The sequence below is a fragment of the Cricetulus griseus genome, chromosome 8, assembly GCF_003668045.3.
Source record: "Cricetulus griseus strain 17A/GY chromosome 8, alternate assembly CriGri-PICRH-1.0, whole genome shotgun sequence".
NCBI classification, from domain to species: domain Eukaryota; kingdom Metazoa; phylum Chordata; class Mammalia; order Rodentia; family Cricetidae; genus Cricetulus; species Cricetulus griseus.
The window spans coordinates 76,136,652-76,158,226 of NC_048601.1; the positions used below are offsets into that span (position 1 = coordinate 76,136,652).

A 21,575-nucleotide genomic window follows, 5' to 3' on the forward strand; every position below is an offset into this window, starting at 1 on the left:
TTTGCCTCCTGAATGCTGGAATTAAAGTTGTGCATCATCAGCTCTGGCTTTTTACAATATCTCATTGGGCCACTTTAAGAGCCAGACTTGAGACATTGACAGCTTGACATACTCTTGCTTTTTGTTCCAGTCCTTCCTCCACTTAAACCTGAAACTAAAACTGTCAGTAGCTCATGGGTCACTGGACCTCCTTATCTGTTTCATTCCCCAATTCATTGATTAAGCCTATGTATTATTCCTTTAACAATAATATAGCAATAATGATAATAAAAAGATAGATTATAATCTTATACAGACTTATTAAACATGTCATTTTAAAAAGGCTGTAAGAGGGGCTGGAGAGATGGCTCAGAGGTTAAGAGCATTGGCTGGTCTTCCAGAGGTCCTGAGTTCAATTCCCAGCAACCACATGGTGGCTCACAACCATCCGTTTTGAGATCTGGTGCCTTCTTCTGGTGTGCAGATATACATGGAAGCAGAATGTTGTATACATAATAAATAAATAAATAAATAAATAAATAAATAAATAAAATCTTAAAAAATAAAAATAAAAAGGCTGTAAGAAGAGCAAAATTGGAACATTATATATGACAGAAGATATTAATAACAAAATGCCAAATAATGTTAGAAAATATGTATATATATTTTTATTCACATTTATATAAACACACATACATGATGATATATAGTGGGCAATAGAATATTTGCTCTCAGATTATGTTAAAGCCCAAATTCCCCAAATTTTGCATTTGAAAGAAGGACTTCTTGCTTGTTCTTTTATTTATTTTTAATTTTGATTGAAAACAACTATCATCCAATATATTCTGATGACCATTTCCCCTCCCAAAACTCCTCCAAGATCCTCCTCACCTCCCCACCCACCCAACTCCACACCCTTCCCCTCTCTTTAAAAAACAAACAAAAAGCGCAAACCTCATTAAAACACAAAAACAGAAACCAAAATATGTAAGCATAAGACCAACAAGACAAAAAAAATATCCAAACAAAAACTGAGGCAAATACCACTGAGTTCATTTTTGTGTTGGCCAGTTACTCTTGAGCACGTGGCCTACCATGAACTATGTGGTTAATATACCCAGTGAAACTCCACTGGAGAAAAGTAAACTTCTCACTGCCTGTGGGTATTAATTACAGATAGCTTCTTGGTTAGAGATGGGAGCACATGCTGACTTCTCCCTCTCAGCACCAGGACCCCATCCAGTTTGAACCTGTGCAGGTGCTGCGTTTGTTGCCATAGTCTCTGTGAGTACATGCGTGCATCCATCATGCTGTGTCTAGAAGACACTGTTTCATTGGAATCATTTATTACCTCTGGCTCTTACAGTCTTTTTGCCTCCTCTTCTTCACAGCTCCCTGAACCCTGAGGGGAGGGGTTTGATGAAGACATCCCATTTAGGATTGAGAACTTCAAAGTCTCTCACTCTGCATTTTACCCAGTGGTGGGTCTCTGTGCTATTCCCATCTACAGCAAGAGAAAGCATCTGTGCTGATGGATGAGCAAGGTACTGATCTATGGGCATAGCAGAGTGTCATTAGGAGTTGTTCTACTGTGATGCTAATTCGTGAGAACAGTAGAACTTGGTTTTCCCAGAAGGCCATGGCCTACCTAGTCTCAGATTCTTCGCCACTTCAGCAGTGTCAGGCATGGGTTCCATGTCATGGAGTGAACCTTAAAAACAGTTAGAAAGTGGTTGGTTACTCCCACAAGGTTTTTTATTTTTAGTTCTTTACATGTTCTAGAGACTAACACTCTATCAGATATATAATTGGCAAAGATATTTTCCCATTCTGTGGCCTGCCAGTTTATCCAATGATGGTGTCCTTTGCCATGTAGAAGCTTCTCAGTTTCATGAGGTCTCCTTTATTAATTATTGACCTTAGTGCCTGTGGTAATGGTACCCTGTTCAGAAAGTCTTCTCCTGTGCCAATGCATTCAAGGCTATTCCCCACTTCCTCTTCTGTCAGGTTCAATATATCTGTTCTTATGTTGAGGTCTTTCATCTACTTGGAGTTAAGTTTTGTTCAAGGTAATAAATATGGATCTATTTGCATTCTTCTACATGCAGCCATCCAGTTTGACCAGCATCATTTGTTGACAATGCTGTCTTTTTTCCAGTGTGTATTTTTGGCTTCCTTGAAAAAAAACCAGGTGTCTGTAGGTGTGTAGACTTATATCTGGGTGTTCATTTCCTCTAATCAGCTTGTCTGCTTTATGCTAATACCATGGTGTTTTATTTATTACTATAACTCTATCATACAACTTGAAATTTAGGACAGTGATTACCCCTCCCTGGATGCTTTTCTTTTTACCATTTAGGATTGTTTTAGCTATTCTGTTTTTTTTTTCATGTTTCCATATGAATCTGAAAAATATTTTTTTCAATGTCTGTGAAGAATTGTGTTGGGATTTTGATAAGGATTGCTTTAAATCTGTAGATTGCCTTTAGTAGGATGGCAATTTTTCCGCAATATTATTAATCCTAGCAGTCAATGAGCATGGGTGATCTTTCCATCTTCTGATATTTTCTTCTATTTTATGGCTGGGGGTCACCACAACAAGAAGAGATGAATGAAAGGGTGGCAGCCTTAGGAAGGCTTCCAACCACCATCCTAGGTGTAGGCAGTGGCATTCCTTGGGCTCAGCACTCAGATCCTATGACTTATGCCCCTGCTAACATTTATATCTTCAAAAACTTACAGTTCCTCATGTTGTGGTGATCCCAAGCATAAAATTATTTTCATTACTTCTTCATAACTGCAATTCTGTTGTTGTTATGAATCATAATGTAAGGATCTGTGTTTTCTATGGTCTTAGGCAATTCCTAAGAGAAACATTGACCTAGGAGCTTGGGAAGAATGATTTTCGTTCACAGAAGTGAATGGAACAGGTTTCTTGGTCTCAGGAAGATGGAAACCTAAGTAAGAAGTATTAATTAAAATAACACTATATGGGGAAAATGATGCAACTTCTATGGAAAATGATTTGAGGAACTTCGAAAATTGAAAAACTAAAAAACAAAACAAACAAACAAACAAAACTCAGCATCCTATGATCCAGCAAGTCTTCTTTAGAAAAAGGATTTCTCAGACAGATATTTATACATCCATGTTTTGAGTACTGATGTTCACAAAAGCCAATAAGGCAGAAGCAGCCCAAGTATTCCTCCACCCAGTGGGCAGACAGGAATGTGCACCAGTTCTCAGTGCCTGGGAACAAGGCAGTTCTGACATATACTACAACATGATGGACCTTGAGGACCCCTAGGTGAATTAAGCCTGTCACAGGACAGATTCCACTCATTTGAGGGACCAAGTAGATGAATTCCAGAAGCAGAAAAAATGGTAGTCACCAGGGGCCGAGGGTGGGGCAGAGTTATAGTTCAATAAGCAAAGAAGGTTCTGAAAATGGATAGTAGTGATGGCTGCACACCAATCACCAATGTATGTATACTTAATGCCATTGCAGTCAACGTACATTTAAAAAATCATCAACATGGTAAATATTATTATTATGATTATTGAAACTGAGTATCATGTATCTCAGAACTTCTGACTTGAACTTCTGACCATTTTCCTGTCCATCACCTCTGGAGTGCTGGGATTATGGGTATTTAGTGATAAACATATTTTATCACAATTAAAAAAGGAAATGATCATATAGGTGTATACAACATGAAAGTATAAGAGCAACTATCCAGAGGAACTAATCCATCCAGAGGAGACTATTGAGGGGGATGGCCCAGAAATGGGGGGTGGATGGGAGGGGAGTGCCATCACATGTAGCATGTATGCTTGTATGAGAGCATCTTATGTAACAGAGTGCCATGTGCAATGAACATACACAAAATTCTTTTTAAAAAATAAATGGGGTTGGCAATATGGCTCAGTTGTTAAAGGCTCCTGGCTGCACAAACTTGACAGCTGGAGTTTAAACCTAGAACCCACAGTGGAAGGACAGAATCAATTCCCAAAAGCTGTTCTCTGACTGTTATAAGTGTGCTGTGGAATGTATACACCTGTACACACACCCCCACGTGCGGGCACGCACACACACTAAAATAAAAAATTAAGGAATTGAATTAATTATATTAAACAACAACACTGCATAAGGCAGAGAATTGTGAGGGGATAAAGTTCACAGTGAACATCCCCACTGGTGCATGGTCTAGCACACACCCAGGCTCCCCACAATTTTGTCTCCTACATCTTCCCAATAGCCCCAATAGCTTGGCAGAGGAAGAGCATCCTCTATCCGTGTGACATCAGGAAGCAAGTGCCCACACAGTAGGTCCTAAACAGCTTCAAGCTGGCTCAAAATTTTAGATAGAGTCAACTGTCACAAATCCAAACTGAGTATTTAAGGAAATCCAGAGAAGCTGAATGGGGAGCTGAGTTAAGAATATCTCAAAATTAGCTTCATGAAGGGAAATGGTACACCTGCACAGATATCTTGGAAAATTTAGTTTTAGAAATAGTAAACATTTACACATTTTAAGATGACAGTATAAAGAAGAAAATAAAGCCACACCTAATCTTGCCCACATGACTCATGGTTAGAATTTCAATATATATCCTTTTTTTTTCTATATATCTGGAGAGCAGTGACTAGCTCCTTGCTGAGCCCCTGGAAGCTGGGGTATGGCCTTTGCAGGCTCAGACAGGGAGATCTTCCCAGGAAAGCCCTTCTGGTGCCCAGCCTGGGTGGTGACATTTCTCTGTTCTCTAGGTGTAGCCACAGAGCCAAGGTGGTTTGTCTGCTTTGGGGACATCAAGGTACAAGAGCAAGAATCTGCCAAGAAGTACAATCCCCACCCTTTTATGGAATGTACACTTATCAGAATGAGCACATCCAATGAGACTTCAATGTGGACACCCAGAAATGGCAAACTCTGAAACAAAAAGGTCAACTGGAAATTAACATCCTGACTTTGCTCCATCAAAAAGGTTCAGTTTTCCTCCAAGCCATGCCTTTTATAGACCCTCAATACAGGCACTTCTTTCTCTCCTGAGAGTTTTCAAAGCTTACTACCATAAGCAAAGTTCCTGTCTTGCAGGTGAATTGCCAGCATGACCAGGAAGCTAACACTCGACATCAGAGGCTGAAAGGAATGATGGGAAGGAAGGGATACTGAAATCAGGAACCCTGTGATTCAGTCTGGAGTTTATCTGACAGACTCATGCATTCATTCATCAAACACTTGCAGTGACCCTTTGCCCTAGAGCAGCGCTTCCCAAGAGAAACAGAAAGAAGCCACGTGTGTGATTGATTTATCATTTTCTATTGGCCACCTCTAAAAAGCAGTGAAGAAACCAGGTATAGTGGTGCATGTCTTTAATCGTGACATTCAGGAGGCAGAGGCCAGCAAATTTCTGTGAGTTTGATGCCAGTTTAGTCTACACAAGTTCCGGGCCAGGCAGGGCTACCTCGAGAGTCCCTATCTCAAAAATTATTTTTAATATATTTTACAGACCAATTATATTTGAAATGTCACCATTCCAACAAATAACCTATATATATTAACTGAGTTTTTAAAAAACTCTTTTCATATAGGTTTTTAGGATTTGATAGTTTTACATGTACAATAATCTCAGCTGACATAACAAACATTCATTATATAGAGTTGAACCGCTTTTAAGGTTTCACAACAAGGATGACTGAAGAGGAGATTCACATACCCCAATTATTATAAGCATACTTAAGGACTGAATAAAATTTTAAATTTAGATGAATGAAAACAAGATTAAAAGTTTAGCTCATGCATTCCATACTTCCAGGGCTCAGTGAGTACATGTGGCTCATGGCTGCAGTACCCCGAGTCTGAGAACTTAAGATGGAACACTAAACCCTGCCTTCGAAATTTTAACCAAACAGGGAGCTCCAGCAAAGAAACCAACAATTATAAGAAGCACTCTTGTCAAAAATCAACTGGGACAAGACATTTGTAGGTTAACTTTAGTTCAGGAGAGGAGAAAAAAAAAAAAAAACAACTGAAGGGACCAGCTCCCCATTTCGGCAGCCATAACAGCTGAACACGTGCTTGTCTGACCTTGCCTTGGTCACTAAGATGTCAGATGCCTGCCTCATGGCAAGGAACCAATCAGAAGTTAGCTGGTGGCGCTATGTTTTATGGCCCTGGGTGTGCTTTAAGGACAAGTGCACAGCAATGACTCGAAGAGCATAGCAACTACCCTGGGAGGGCCTATGGGCTATAACAACCAGTTGGCCAATCAACACAGGGCAAGCCCTCCAAGCCTGGAGGCACGCCAATCCTGAGCCTGTGCATAACCCTAGACACTCCCCTTACACTGCCGTATAAGATTTTTATGCAGCCAGTTCGAGCTGTCCTTTCTAGCCATCTGCCATGGAGGGTGGATGAAAGACCCAGGCTAACATGGTGTTAGCTTGATAAACAACAATAAAGCCTCATGATGTTTGCATCAAGCTTTTGACTCCGAATGGTGATTGGGGTGGCCACGGTCCTGGGCTAAGATCCTGGAGGCCTGAGCTTTCCAGGGGTCTTACAACAACAACAACATAGTTTCTAATATAAGCAATCTTTATACATAAATATACTTCATTTACCAATCATTTTTAAATATTTATTTTGCCAGGTGTGAAGTCATGCACCATTAGTCCCAGTAGGGATGCAGATCTCTGTGAGTTAACTGCTAGCTTGGACTACATAGAGAGTTCCAGTCCAGTCAGGCAGCCAGGGATATGTAGTGAGATTCTGTCAAAAATAGACATTTATTTTGTTTTTATTTGCGTTATGTTATGCACATTATTTATTTCTGTGTACATACATGTGGGCCCTTTTTGAGGCCAGGAGAGGGTATCAGATGTCCTGATGCTACAGTTGCAGGCACTTGTGAGTCACCAAATGTGGATGCTGGGAACAAAACTGCAGTCCTATGTACCTTTAACCTCTGAGCCATCTTTTCAATTCCTTATTCACCAATCTTATGGAATATAACCAATAAGTTTTTCAGAATACAAGTGTGCTGATTGGAATTTTGACTTGCTGTCCTTGTGGAAGTTAGATCCATTATATGGGTGTGGCAGGGAGGATTAATTGTAGGATTTCACTCAAAGGCTACAGTCAAGGAAGAGCCAATAGGAAGAGGCAGATGAGGTGGATACAGGTCATCCACCATCCTCATACCCTTCTCTGGTTTTACTGAGGTAGCAAGCAGATGCCCTTTGACCTGATGGAAGATGGTCATGGTCTACTAGGGCCATGGAAAATTGTAATTAGTTTAACTTTTGGTAGGCCCTGCCATACAACTTAGTTCTAGCCAGTGGGGTTTCTGGGTAACTGTTTTTGTAATGCCTCTGGCAGAAAGTTTCTTTGTGAATGGAAAGATAGAGCAGACAGGGAAAATGTCTTTGGCCCTTGCCGTTTTCTCCACGTTTGAAATGCAGTTCCATGATCAACTGCAGCCATCATGTTGTGAATGTGGTGAGATTAGCCCACGACATGCAAAAGTATCCCACTGAAGATGGGAATGTGTGGGCAGTTACAGCACTGTAGATGTTTCCCTTCAGTTGAGATATACAGCCCAGGCTGAGCATAAACTTGCTACACAGACAAGGCTCACCTTGAACTCCTAATCCTATGCAGCTGCTTCGGTGGAACTCACAGGCCCTGGCTGTGTAACATTTTCTTGTATTCATCAAAATTCTGTATATGCTAACACTATTATTATCAATTATATAGTACAGCTTAGGGAGGAGTCATCTTCATAGTAATCCACATGTAAAAAATGCCCTGGAGAATGAGATGTTTCCAAAAGATAAACACACTATATTACAGGCAGTGGGGAATCTCCTCACACCCATTCATACCATACCAGATACCAGAGAAAGATAGCAGCAGCAAACATGTAAAGGCACAGCAGAAACAAAAAACATTCTGGGGTCTGGGCTCTGGGGCATAGGGACCTTGCCTATCTGAAATTCACCCATCAGAGAGTTTCCTCCTGGTGGGCTGACACCTTGAACTTCAATTGCCACCTGCTGCTCCTCTGACATGGCCACCAGCACCTCTGCCTGTCCTTCTCAAGTGCTAGGATTATATGCACATAGCACATCTGTTGCATAGAATAATTAAATATGTTCATCAATAAAATTATAGTTAGCCAAGCTTCCATCCCTGGAGCTGAAAGCTCCATGACTATATATTTTATTCTCTCATGCACAGCATACACCTTCCAGATGTGCACTATGGTAAGGATGGTATCTGAAAGCCCACACCTGGCCCTCATCTAGCAACCAGAAACCAAGGATTTGTTGTTGAAACTTGTGCAGTCTCTGGTGGTCGCAGAAGATAGCAAGCACCCGGCTCTTTGATTTCAACTAGAGACAACTATTGTAGAGTTTGTCATTGTAACTGGAGTGCAGTAAATCACATGCTGAGGACTGTCTCTTTCTTTGTCTTCTTACCATGACGCTCCTTTTGAGGCCAATCTTCAGGTGGCCTCTGCAATCCCTCCACCTGCCTGGGATCCCCCCATTTAAGCCCATGATACTATTTTCATAATCACATACTCACTTTACTTGGTGATACTGGTTATTGATATGGGGGTGTGTTATAGACAAGCCCTTTACTTCTGAGATACATCCCCAAAACGATTTTGCTTTTATTTGGAGACAGGACCTCACTAAATTACCTAGGATAGCCTTGAACTCACTCTATAGCTCATATAAGCCTGAAAGTTATGATCCTGAAGTCTCCACGGGAGAGTAGCTGTGATGACAGACATGTGGGGATGGGCCATCTTTAAGCCTGTGCCTTCTGGAGCTGTGTCCTGACTTCTGTGATGACTGCAGCTACAGGAAGGTCTTTCGGTTGTGCTGTTTTGCAACCCTCGTGGCATTTAGCACCAAGCAGGCATTAAGTTGAAGTAAAAAATATCTGTACAATAAGTCAGCAAAAGTGTGAGATGGGCATTCCTGTTTATAGAGTAGCATTTAAACCAGTGGTGAGTTGAGGGTCTAGATGGCCACCAAGTCACCCACCCTCTTATGTTCTGCTCCAGTATTTGACTCCAAGACTTATCTTAGTTTCTTAACATGTGGGTCAGTTTGGAAGCCACAAGCCACAAGATCCTTAACTATTTGACTGGCGTTCATGTTAATTCTTCTATTTCTTTTGCTCATATTGCAAAGAACTTATTCTAAATCTTTCCACTCCTTTCTTGGGAATTCTCCATCCTCCAGCTTCTGCCACATAAGGACAAGCATCCTTCAAATGTTTCCTGGGAACTCTGCTCTGCTTTCCCTTTGCCCTGTCCAATAGGACCACCTAAGAAGGGCCAGGCAGAAAGCGAAGGCCTGACTGACATGCCTCTGGTTGGCTAGTCTCAAACTGGTCAAAGCTAGCAAGGGGTGTTCTATCTGGGGCAGACAAGAATCAAAACAGTCTAGGTCTCCAGGGAGTTCTGACAATGCAAACACAGGAAGCCAGGGAATCTCACTAGTTTAAAAAACTGACCAAAGTAGAAGACTGGAAACAGTGCAAGCAGGGTCCTGACATAGCCTATGAAGGGATGCCTCCCCTCAGACAGAAGGAAAACAGAGAGGACATCTCCTTTTATAATTATTAAATTAAAGCCCATCTTTTACAGTTAACTGCATGACTATTTGACTTACTACACAGGTAATTCCCTCCACACCCTCTGAGAACTGCACACACACACACACACACACACACACACACACCCGAGCCTCCCCAAGAACTGTGTCTGTTTACCTGCCTGCCAGCACATTTGCAAGTGTGTGAGTCAGTCGTTTGGATCCTGGGTGACTCAGGAGAGCAATGGTTTCCTTAGATGGACAGCCTGTGGGAGGGCCTCCAACATGTCTGCAAGGAAAGAAAGACAATACAAAGAGCTCAGCAAAGTGCTAGTGCAAGGAGGCTGCCTAGAAAAACAAACCCAACTCTATACAGTTCTAGAACAGCAGCAGCGGGTGGGGGGCAGCCCAAAGCTCAGAGAAGCAAGGAAAGGGATGGTAGGTAGCAAACAGCAGGCTGCAGCTGACAGATTTCCCTGAGAGGACAGAAGGTAGACAGAGCAATTACCCCAGTAAAGCAGAGACCTGCAGAGCAATGAAAGGAGAAGAACAATGCCAAAAGGGACCAAGACAGAATGGGGCGACCCGGGGAGAAAAGAACAAAGTTTTAGCACTAGACAAAGGAAGTTCCAGTTCAGGAGACATGTTGGCTATCCACGAGGAAGAGAAGGTGATGGGGGGGAATAGGTATTTCAGGACAATTGCTTTTTAAAACAACTTCTCTTCTTCTTCCTCCTCCTCCTCCTCCTCTTCTCTTCCCCATTTTCTTCCTCCTTCCTCTCCGCTCCCCTTCTTCCTGCCTCACCTCCTTCCCTTTCTCGCCTCCTTCACAACAAAAGACCAAAAATGAGTTCAAAATGAAATCCCTAGAAACTTTCCCTTCAGCCTACAGCTACATAGTGACCTAGGACAGTGGAGAACTTCTGGTCGTGCTGTCAACCCTGTGGAGTCACCCAAGGGACTCCCTGCGGTCTTAGATTTCTGCTATTGGTAGGCTTTGGGTCAGGCAGGGACTGTAGGGAGCAGCTTGGTGAGGAAAGTTTCTAGTGTCCAGGAAGACGGGCTGTCTGGGAGTAGAGAGGGATCATGGGAAGGACAAGCTCACAGGAGGCACTGGGAGTGATTTGATTGAACAGTAATGGTGCCATGGCTGTGGTGGTGTCCCTCCTTGTTTCTCAGGGAGCCTCTGCGGGGACCTAGGTTTTTTAGGTATGCCACACTCAGCACTTCTCTGGCATTTAGCTGCCCTTTCCTCCCTTGGCCTTCTGCCACATCATCTAGCCCATTTACAAAGCTGGATCATTTTCAGTATCCTTTTTTTTTCTGCCTTCCTCTATAGCCCTTGACCTTACCACACCACCCAGCCCACCACCTGTCAATTCTGCTGGGTCCTGGCAGACTCCCATAGCCATAAGAATCGTTTCCAAGCACACTTACCACAAGCTTTCTTTATTCCCTACCCACAAATGAGCTGGGTTTTAAATTAGCTTGGGAGATAGTACAGTCAGTAGATTACTTGCCTAGAATGCACAAAGCCCTGGGTTCTCCCCTTAGTATCCCATAAAGAAGGCATGCTGGCACAGGCCTGTAATCTCAGCACTTGGGAAGTGAAGGCTGGAGGATCAGAAGATCAAATTACTCTAGACAACCAGCAAGTTTGAGGACAGCTAGGCTACAGGAGACCCTGTCTCCTAAATAGGGGTGCCTCTGCTTTTACGCCATCTCCTCCAACACATATAAATACACAGCACTGGGCTCTTTGCTTGTCTTTAACATTTGACCCAAATCTCCTCATCTTCGGGGTGCATTCCCCTCAACAGCTGCTACGACTCTTCTTTTCCCTCAAGCCCCAGATTCGACTCTCCCTGCCACTGCTCTGGGCAGCAGATGAAGTCACCTCTACTTAAGAAATCAGGTCATCTTACATCTTTTCTCATCTCCCTCCTGAACACTGTGCTTGCCCTAAAGCCTGCATTCCTGACTGTACCATTTCCCCTGCAGGACAGAGGGCTTCAGCTCTAGCTGAGTTTTTAACTTCAAGAGCTAGAGGGAAAGAAATCTAGATACTCCCAAAAGAATTCAAAACAGGATCTTAAAGATGAGTTTGTAGTCTTCATTCACAGAGGCATTATTTATAGTCAACATGTAGAAACAACCGAAACTCCAGAGAGAGAGAGAGAGAGAGAGAGAGAGAGAGAGAGAGAGAGAGGAATATGAACCCTATTTGGGAATATTATTAAAGAGGAAAGAAATGGGCCTGAGGAGATGACTCAGAGGGTAAGAGCTTGCTATTCAAGCATAAGGACCTCAGTTCAAATCCCAGTACCTGCATAGAAACAAACAAAAAACAACTGACTGTGGTTACATGCCTATAACCTCACCAATGTGTGTGTGTGTGTAGTGGGGTGGGGGGTGGTTAGGTTAGAAGGATAATTAGGGCTTTTGGCCACAAACCTAGTTCCAGGCCCGGTGAGTCTCTGAAAGGAATAAAACAAAACACCTGACATCCTCCTCTGGTCTCTGTGCATGTACACACACACACACACACACACACACACACACACACACACACACACACCATAAATAAATGAATAAGAAATAGGAAAGAAATTGTGATTTATTCTTCAGCATGGGTGATCTACATTAAGTCTTCATGAAATGGCCCAGTCATGAGGGTACCTCGAATAGTCAAGTCATAGGGACAAGAAGTTTAGCAATGACTGTGGGGGCTGGGGGCGGGAGAATGGAGAGATAGTATTTAAGGGGTATGAAGATTTTCCTGATCAAAACTGTTCTGTGAGTGGGTGGGTGGTGAGCACGCTTAATACCGTATACTTTAAAAGAGCTCTCTTTAAAAACTGCAATAGGTTCTTTTTCCTTACCCAAGTCAAAATTTCGAGTGTTGAATGTTTTTGTTTTTTCCTTCCAACAGAAAGTGGCTTTGTGCCAGACACCATGCTGGAGTCAGGAATTCTGATATTAACCACATGGCAGACCCTCCTTAAAAGGCTTGTAGCCCAGATAAGACAGCAGCAAGGACTCCACATGTCCTTAGCAAGGCTGGTAGGTGCTAGGATTCAAAGGTGTGGGGTGACCTGACTCCTGGGTCAGAGGGCAGGGAAGATAACATGGCAGGATGCCCAAAGCGGCTTCCAGTTCAGTCTCCTCCAGTGCACACCTGCTCCCCTTCACTCACTGCAATTTGCCACTAAGTGGAAACATTGGATAGGCTTAAAGGTCCTGTCCCTGCCCCTTCCTTTGGAGATTTATCCTGGGCCCCAAATTGCTGCATGGCAGAGAAAGTCTTCAGACTTCCCCAGTCTTGTTTAACGCCATTCCCCTCTTCCACACTCACAGGAGCAGTCCTACGCCCCCATCCCACGCTGCCCAAATACCTAGATTCCAAAATGATGTGTGAGAAGTCATGGACACCACGCTCCTGTCAGTTAGACTTTTCTTGAAAAAAATCCCTGAGGACATTGGGAGTGGGAAATAAGCAAGATGAGGACACATTTGTATGAGAATGCCATAACTAAACCTACTACTTTATGCTAACCAAAAAAAAAAAAAAAAAGAAAAAAGAAAAAAAATCCTCCCCTTCTATCTCCTCTCCTCTTCCCCTGCATATCACCCCCTTCCCTGGCACCTACAGAAATGCTTGCTGTGGATGGACAAACCACAAGGAAAAGACCTGCCAGACTGGTTTTGTAGCAAGTGAACACTAAGATTTTACCAGGCATGGTGGCACAGGCCTGTCACTTCAGCCCTGGGGAGGCTGGGGCCCCATCTGAGCACATAGAATATTTGAGGCCCATTTGTAATACATGGGAAGATGCTGTACCAAAAAGAAAGGAAATAATTAGACGAATAAAGAAACTTACTTTTGCTGGGAGAAGGTGCCTGAGAGAGGGGTTTTTTTCAGAGTTTTTTATTTGAATTAGAAACAAGATTGTTTTACATGACAATCCCAGTTCCCTTCTCTCTCCCTTCCTCCCCTACCACTCCCCCCCCAACTAAAACCCTACCTATCACATATCCTTTCTTCTATTCTTCCCCTGACTCAACCTTTCGGCTCCCTCATGACCTCTGCATCCTTCCTCTTCTTCCCTTCTCATTCTCATAGCTCCCTCCCCCCTCTTCCTCAATTTGCTCAGGGGATCTTGTCCCTTTCCCCTTCTCCAGGGGACCATGTATGTCTCCCTTAGGGTCCTCCTTGTTTTCTAGCTTCTCTGGCAGTGTGGATTGTAGGCTGGTAATCCTTTAGTCTATGTCTAAAATCCACATGTGAGTGAGTACATATCATGTTTGTCTTTTTGTGATTGGATTACCTCGCTCAGAATGGTTTCTTCTAGTTCCATCCATTTTCCTGCAAATTTCAAGATTCCATTGTTTTTTTCTGTTGAGTAGTACTCCATTGTGTAAATGTACCACATTTTCTCTATTCATCCTTTGGTTGAGGGGCATCTAGGCTGCTTCCAGGTTCTGGCTATTACAAATAGTGCTGCTATGAACATCGTTGAACACATGTCCTTGTTGTATGAATGTGCTTCTTTTGGGTATATGCCTAGGAGTGGAATTCCTGGATCTTGTGGTAGACTGATTCCCATTTTCTTGAGGAGTCGCCATACTGATTTCCAAAGTGGTTGTACAAGTTGGCACTCCCACCAACAGTGGAGAAGTGTTTCCCTTTCTCCACATCCTCTCCAACATAAACCGTCATTGGTGTGAAGGGACCAGCTCCCCTTTCGGCAGTCATAGTGGCCGAACACGTGCTTGTTTGACCTTGTCTTAGTCACTAGAAAGTCAGATGCCTGCCTCGTGACAAGGAACCAATCAGAAGTTAGCTGATGGTGCTATGCTTTATGCTTTACAACCCTGGGTGTACTTTTACGGACAAGCACACAGCAATGATGCAAAGCATAGCAACCACCCTGGTTAGGACCTATGGGCTATAACAACCAGTTGGCCAATCAACACAGGGCAATCCCTCCAAGCCTGGAGGCACACCAATACTGAGCCTGTGCGTACCCCTAGACACTCCCCTTATGCTGCCCTACAAGATCTCTTGGGAGGCCCTAGGTCCTGTCTTTGCTAGCCATCCGCCATGGCGGGTGGGTGAAAGACCCGAGCTAACATGGGGTTAGCTCGTTAAATTACAATAAAGCCTCATGCAGTTTGCATCAAGCTCTCGAATCTGCCTGGTGATTGGGGTGACCGTGGCCGTGGCCTGGGACTCCAGATAGCTGAGTTTTCTGGGGGGTCTAACAGGCGTTTTTGATTTTGGCCATTCTGACAGGAGTAAGATGGTATCTCAGAGTTGTTTTGATTTGCAATTCCCTGATGGCTAAGGATGTTGAACACTTTCTTATGTGTTTTTCAGCCATTTTAGATTCCTCTATTGAGAATTGTTTATTTAGTTTTGTACCCTACTTTTTAATTGGATTGTTTGGTGTTTTGGAGACTAGCTTCTTGAGTTCTTTGTATATTTTGGAGATCAGCCCTCTGTCAGATGTGGGGTTGGTGAATATCTTTTCCCATTCTGTGGGCTGCCGTTTTGTCTTGCTGACTGTGTCCTTTGCCTTACAGAAGCGTCTCAGTTTCAGGAGGTCCCATTTATCAATTGTTGCTCTCAGTGTCTGCGCTACTGGCATAATGTTCAGGAAGCAGTCTCCTGTGCCGATTAATTCAAGGGTATTTCCCACTTTGTCTTCTAATAAAGTTAGTGTGGCTGGGTTTATGTTGTCACTCAACATTTTTTGTTGTTGGTTTTTCCAAAACCAAATATGTGGCTGAATAATTTTCACCACTTCTCAATTCTCTTTAGAATGCACAAGAGGATTGTCCTCCTGGAATTTACTGTCCCTACAACTTGATGGCCGGGCTTTCTGGTACTTCACCCCCACCCCTGTGCTGTCTGTCCTTCATTCTCCATTTTTTCTCACTTAGAAAACAAAGGCATTGCTCCAAACACCTACTCTTGCTGCACCCCTTCCCCCTTTACTTCTCTCTGCTTTCGCTCCCCTCCTTTTCCATTTTGCCTCCCAAATTCACCAAGGAGAGGCAGCAAGAGTAGGTAGGGAGAGCTTCTTCACACAGGACACGGCCATGTGGAAGGAGAGTGAAGAAAGAGGGACTGGACAGGGAGCACCAGGAGGCAAGGCGCCTCTGAGAAGGTGTGAGTAGGTTTAGGAGTACCTGGCACTCCTAGGTTGGACAGTAATGGCCGGGCTCTGGTGCCTCTGTCATGCACTGTCTCTGGTCTGGGACTCACAGGGAGTGGCACCCCTGTGTGAGTGCAGTGGTGGGCTGCAGAGGGACAGCAGCTGGGGGCTGTCAGCTACCATACTCCTCCCAGCTGTTCCCTGGAAGATCTCAGCACACTCCCACGCTGGCACACCGGTACTGATTTGCACTCATGGGTACTGCTCGTCCCTTTATGAGGTTCATTAGTTCCAGTGTGTCCACTAACACTTGATATCCTGGGAGTGTTAAGGGTGAGACCCAGGCCACCTGTGAGAATGAGATTTGAATATGTTCACACTGCCTTGTCTGTGAAGCTACTCTCTTCCTCACCCCATCCCATAATGCTTGCACACTCACTACTGTTTCTGGCCTTGCCACACTCTATTCTGCTTTGTTTTTTGTTTGTTTGTTTTTTTTTTTTAAAGATGTGGAAGTAGTTTTCCCAGTGATTGGAGGACTTTGTACACATTCTTGTCTTTGCATTCCTGTAGCCAAATACAAATGGCATGCACAGTGAGCAGACAACCAAACATTCCCTGGAAGAGTCACACAGGGAAGACTACTGGGCTGACTGCAAGAGTATGCCAACCTGAGTGAACTCGGAGCAAGGAGCTCATCCCAGTTCTAGCTCCCGCACATACTGATTTTGTGAATAGAACAAGTCACTGATGCTATTGGAAGTCTTCAGGGTGGTATGGTCACTGACTTGTCCATCCCAATGACAAGTTTATCCTGAGGATCAGCGAAAAACTTTGCATATGAAACAACGAACAGACTCTAAAGCTCTGTAAGAATGTCTATTGTAATTGTTTTGCATGGTTATGTGCAGATAGTGTCTGCATACATGTATGAGTGTTTGCATGTGTGTGGGTACATGGGTATGGAGGCCCAAGGTTGATGTCATGTGTCTTCCTTGATCCCTCCCTACCATATTATTAAGACAGGGTCTCTCACTAGAACCCAAAGCTCACCAATTTGTCTAGTCTAGCTAGCCAGCTTGCTTCCGGGAATTTCTTCTCTGTGTCCCAAGCACTGGGATTCTATGAGAGCCACCAGGCCCATCAGGCCTTGACATAAGAGCTGAGGATCCTTACTTTCGTTCTCACACTTGGGCTGAAAGTGTTTTATCTATTCAGTCATACCCCAGACTCCCACTATATATTTTTAACACCCTCTGCAACACAAATCCCAAATCTTTATTTCTAACCCAGCTGATGGCCTCAGGTCCAGGCAGGCACATTGGCTCCTGATAAATGTGTAAGCAGCAGAATGCTGCAGTATTTACTTCTTACATAGCCAAGGCAGCCTGTCTTCTGGGGTCTCATCTTATATTGTTTCCCTGGGAGGTCCCACACTGGCATGTGGCAGGGTCAAACTTGGGAGCAACACTGCCTCTGTCCAGACTCTGAGCTTTGACTCACAGTCACCCCTGCACAAGAAAGGGGTCATCCCTCTTCCCCTACTGAAATCTTACCATATTTGAAGACCAACAAAAATCTCATTGCCACCAAAGTGACCTCTCTTTCTCTCTTGAAAGGGAATCTTACCATACAGCCTTGCCTAGCTCAAACTCTTGGTCCTCATGCCTCCACCACCTAAATGCAGAGATTGTAACGCGAACAACATTCCCAGAAAATACAAGCTCTCTGTATGCATACTTTTGCTTCTGATGCTAGTAGTATTGCAGATCTGCTACCACTTCTAACACTCAGCTGCGAGGCTAAGTTTGCATACCTCCATTCTACCATTTACTAGTTGCCAGACATTAAGAAAAGGGATCTTGGCTGGGCATGGGTGCACATGCCTTTAATCCCAGCACTCAAAAGCAGACAGCCTGGTAGAGATAGCAAGTCCCAGGCCAGCAAAATCTACATAGTGAGGCCTGTCTCCAAAGACAAAACTATGGCAAAAAACAAAAACAAAAAACAAAAACAAAAACAAAAGCAAAAAAAAAAAAAACCCAAAAACCAAAACCAGCAACAAGAAGAGGAAAGCTTACTCTATATAAAAAAAGTGAGAGAAAGAAAATAGAAAATGGATCTTTCTATATTTTAGCTTTCTCTTCTGCAAAGTAGACACAAGTCCTCTTATATCTGGGAGCTACTCGTAAGGATCAAGAAAAATAATAAAATTAATGCCCAAGTGGGGCGTTGGTGGCGCATGCCTTTAATCCCAGCACTCAGGAGGCAGAAGCTGGCGGATCTCTGTGAGTTCGAGGCCAGCCTGGTCTCCAGAGCGAGTGCAAGGATAGGCTCCAAAGCTATACAGAGAAACCCTGTCTTGAAAAAACAAAACAAAATAAAATAAAATTAATGTCCATAACACAATCATGGAAAAATTGCTGTATAAACTGGAAGTATGCATTATACAACCTGCATTAGCAGATGATGAGATCACCACTCTGCTATCAAAGACAACATGGAATGTAAAAGATGTTTTCATGCAGTGAATTCATTTTATTGAGCTCTATGTCCAGGCGCTATGTCAGTCACCTTTTCTGTGTGACTCCGAGCATCTGTTTTCTAGAACATGGAGATAGGCTGAGAAAGTCAGACAAATTGTCTTAACTCACAAACTCATTTTTGTAGACTTCAAATTGAATTCTATACATTGATATCACACTCTACTGTCTCCTTAACACTTGTGTGTCTTACCAGTCTGTTTATGGGTGACTGAGGACAGAGTTTATCTACAGTTGCTGGCTAATGCCTGTTTACGAAGCACTGCAGTAAATACCCATTAGTATATTTTTACTTGGTTGATTAGCTTTTCCACATTTATGGAGCTCCCGCAATGTCACATAGACAAAAATGTAAAGCAGGGGTTATATCTGAAGGAGAACTTTCTATTGTAGTCTAGCACATGCTCCAGTGCGCATGTCTACCCCCACATAGTATGATCTATATCCAACATAAAGAGTGGAAGCACAGCCAAGGAAACAGCGGATGGAACAGTTCAGTGCAGAGTGAATCAACCACATGCAAATACCCCAAACAAAACCTTCCCAAGAAAGCTCTGTGTACCAAGAATGCTTGGCTGGCATGCAAACCTTAGAGGAGTTCCTGTCCCCTTGGAGGTTATACAGTGTTGGAAACGGCTCTCCCACCATGTTTACCTCAGCAGATCTAGGACAAGGGGACTGCCTGAAGGCAGCTGCCTGCTCTGCTGACGCTTACTCTGGCCCATGGATAGAGTTCTACTCCTCCAGGCCACAGCCACAGCAGAGCTAGCTTTCCACAAGACACCCCCGCCCCCTGAACTGGCTAAAGTAAACACTTAAGACAGGAGCAGGGGTGCTGTTCAATCTACCATGCAGTGAGCTTCCACCGCCTTTGCTAAACTCCTCACATGGCTATTTCCAAAATCTCCTCAATTCTACCCCTTTCTACTTCTGCTGCTTTCCTGAAAAACACTTCACTCAGAAAAGTTTCCAGAGGGGATTGCTTCATCTTTGTACTATGAAATTCCTAAGCTTTACTAAACTTTTTAAGCCCTCTTCTTATGTGAGAGAAGGGGTACTCCCACGACCATAAGCTGATGCCTCCACATGATGCCAGAAACCACCCGCTACTGTCTTCCTGCGTCATTCCCTCCTCTTCCATCACCATTCACTTTCTCTAGTAAGTCGTTAGGACTGGCAGAATGGTATGCTTCAGCACCTGCGGACCAGAAATCCAAAAGAGGAGGGAAAAAACCCCTACAACAACAACAACAACAACAAAATAACAGGAATCAACAAACACTGCTCACTGATAATTCTCAATATTGGTGGCTTCAGTTCCCTAATAAAAAGACAGACCCCATCTGTGTCTGTTGCTGTCCCCCCCTCTTATGTTGGGCAGTGGTGGTGCACACTCAGGAGGCAGAGGCAGGCAGAACTGTGTTCGAGGCCAGCCTGGTCTACAGAGAGAGTTATAGGACAGCAGGGGCTACACAGAGAAACCCCGTGGCTGGGGGGAAGGAAAGCAACAGGGAGAGACACAGACTAACTGATTGGATTAGAATACAGGACCAGTCTTTCTGTTGCTTCCAAGAAATACAACTTACCAGCAAGAATAGATATCAACTGAGGGTAAAAGGATGGAAAAAGGCATTCTAAGAAAATGAACACAAGTAGCAAGCAGGTGTAGCCATTTTAATATCTGACAAAATAGACTTCAGTCCAAAACTACTAAGAAGATATAGGGAAGGACACTATACATACTTACTTTTCAAAGAAAAAAAAAGAGGGTCTTGCAATTCCAAGCAACTATGCAACAAACACAGGGGTATCCAAGTACATAAAAGAAACACTGTTATATATTGAGGCTCACACTGTGATTGTGGGTGACTTCAATACCTGACTCTCATGCAGATATGTCATCCAGACAAAAAGGAAACAGAGAAAGACTGGAGTTAAATAATGTCAAAATAAAATGGATCTAACAGATATTCACAGAATATTTCCAACAAACATAAAAGAATATATCTTCTTATGGGCAGCTCATGAAATTCTTTGCAAAATTGATCACACATTTGGACACAAATCAAGTCTTAACAGATACAAGAAAACAGACATAACATTTGCAACCTAGCTGACCACCGTGGATTAAAGCTGGATATCACCAACAACAGCACCTTCAACAAGTGGTTCTGGTGCTGGTCAAACTTGATGGCTATGTGTAGAAGAATGTAAATAGATTCATATTTATCATCCTGCACAAAACTAAATTCCAAATGGATTAAGGACAGCAACATTATCATGAGGGTATCATCAGGATATCTGGCCTTTCCCAGATACCCTGAATCTGATAGAAGAGAAAGTGTAGAATAGGATGGAACTCATTAGTATAGGAAAAGATAGGGTACCAATAACATAGGCACTAGGATTAACAATTCATAAGTGAGACTTCATGAAATTGAAAATCTTCTATACAGCAAAGGACACAATCATGTGGGTAAAACACAGGCTACAGAATGGGGAAAGATCTTTACCAATTACACATTTGATAGAAGGTTAATATCTAAAATATATAAAAAACTTGCCAGGCAGTGGTGGTGTACACATTTAATACCAGCACTTGGGAGCAGAGGTGTGTGGATCTCTGAGTTCAAGGCCAGTTGGTCCACAGATCAAGTTCCAGGACATCCAAGGCTACACAAAGGAACTGTGTCTCAAACAAACAAACAAACAAACAAACAAACAAAAAATTGGACATCAAGAAAACAATCCAATTAAAAATGAAGCACATAACTAAACCGACAGTTCTCTTCCTTCACTAGCAAGTGTTAGCTGCCTTAGATCCTCCAGGAATAGTGGGTCTCAGTAGACTTTCCCTGTCTGTGATGGAAGGTCAATAGGCCTCCCATCTGTCCAGATCTTCTGTATGATCAGGGATGCTAAGAGTTCAAGAGTACAATGCCCAGATGACAATGTTCTACAACACTCTACCTTTCCCTCTTACATTCTTTCTGCTCCCTCTTCTTTGACATTCCCTAAGCTTTGGAGGGGATGACATAATTGTCCAACTTAGGACTGAGCACTCAAGAGTCACTTATTCTCCGCACAAATCACTTGAGTCTCTGCAGTAACTGATACCTACTTGAATGAAATAAGAAGCTTTTCTGACCAAAGATGACAGCAGCAGCATAAATATTTAGAAGGCAATTTGACAGGTACAGCCTGTTCATTTAGCAACATTGTGCAGTTATCCACTAGGGTCTATGACCTTCCCATACATAAGCTTTTGACTACACG

General features: G+C 43.2%; 1 long non-coding RNA gene across 1 annotated transcript in view; it reads right to left on the minus strand.

The window, feature by feature from the left end:
• Nucleotides 1-619: 619 nt before the first annotated feature.
• LOC103159267 overlaps nucleotides 620-21,575 on the minus strand; it is a 50,210-nt gene continuing 29,254 nt past the window's right edge. Inside the window, exons 3-4 of the long non-coding RNA XR_003487846.2 lie at nucleotides 9,774-9,884; nucleotides 620-1,690 (exon numbers count right to left, since the gene is read on the minus strand). This is a non-coding gene — a long non-coding RNA (uncharacterized LOC103159267). The remainder of the gene's footprint in view (nucleotides 1,691-9,773; nucleotides 9,885-21,575) is intronic.